At 46.8% G+C, this 1,158-nt stretch overlaps 1 non-coding gene across 1 annotated transcript; it reads left to right on the top strand.

Annotated features, from left to right (window-relative positions):
* The first annotated feature begins 324 nt into the window (after positions 1-324).
* Positions 325-397, top strand: trnam-cau (transfer RNA methionine (anticodon CAU)). The gene has a single exon. It is a non-coding gene; the product is annotated as a tRNA-Met (tRNA).
* The last annotated feature ends 761 nt before the right edge of the window (positions 398-1,158 follow it).

The raw sequence follows: 1,158 nt of genomic DNA, 5'->3' as shown, positions 1-1,158 counted from the left end.
AGGGAAGCAGCAAAGGTCCCTCTCTTTGGTGATTGTTCACCGTACGCCATTTGACACTCCCTGACTCGTGGAATCGCGTGGGCATGACCGAGACTGACTCGGTACCTGCTCATACCGCGGCGCTGTGAGAGTGTGAGCTCCGACTTACTCTCCACACCCTGGGCCAGTGGAGCAATGGAGAAAGAGTCTGACCAGAATTCAGAAGATTGTTGGTTCGATTTCCACCTGGATGGAGAGTTTTTACAAACTGCCGATTAGTTTATGATTTTACACCTTGCAAACCGTGCTACTTCATAGTGCTGCCTGGAAATTTGTCCAGCACATGCCTTCTTAGCGCAGCAGGCAGCGCGTCAGTCTCATAATCTGAAGGTCCTGAGTTCAGTCCTCAGAGAAGGCATTTTTAAGCTTTTTTTTCCATCTTTGCTCAAGACCAAAATCAAGAATTTTTGCTTCCTGCAGCACACCAAAAGATTTGCTGCCCCTTGATCTCTCTGTACCGTAGCACATAGTAAAGCTTAAGAAGTACATGGACCATGGGCTCGCTGAAAACTGACGCCACTTTTGTTGCTGGACAATTGACCAAAGTAAAAAGGTGAGTGGAGAATGCAAGAATATATCCTCTCATCTCTCACATGCTCAGCGAGCACTCTATCAGAATCATAGAAAGGTTACAACACGGAATGAGGCCATTTGGCCTATCGAGTCCGTGCCGGCTCTATGAAAGAGCAATCCAGCTAGTCCCACTCCCCGCCCCATCCCCATAGCCCTGCATTTGTATTTCCTTTCCATGATTGAATCAGCCCCTCGGGCAGTGCATTCCAGATTCTAACCACTCGCTGTGTAAAAAAACGTTTTCCTCATGTCATCTTTGGTTCTTTTGCCAAACGCCTTAAATCTATGCCCTCTGGTCCTAGATCCTTCTGCCAATGGGAACTGTTTCTCTCTGTATACTCTGTCTAAATCCTTCATGGTTTTGAAAATCTCTATCAAATCTCCTCGCAACCCTCTCTGTTCCAAGGAGAACAACCCCAGCTTCTCCAGTCTATCCACGTAAATAAAATTCTTCATCCCTGGAATCATTCGAGTAAGTCTCTTCTGCACCCTGTCTAAGGCCTTCACGTCATTCCTAAAGTGCGGTGCACAGAACTGAACACAATA

The sequence above is a fragment of the Heptranchias perlo genome, unplaced genomic scaffold, assembly GCF_035084215.1.
Source record: "Heptranchias perlo isolate sHepPer1 unplaced genomic scaffold, sHepPer1.hap1 HAP1_SCAFFOLD_62, whole genome shotgun sequence".
Taxonomy (NCBI): domain Eukaryota; kingdom Metazoa; phylum Chordata; class Chondrichthyes; order Hexanchiformes; family Hexanchidae; genus Heptranchias; species Heptranchias perlo.
This window is presented reverse-complemented; position numbering and strand designations above follow the sequence as displayed.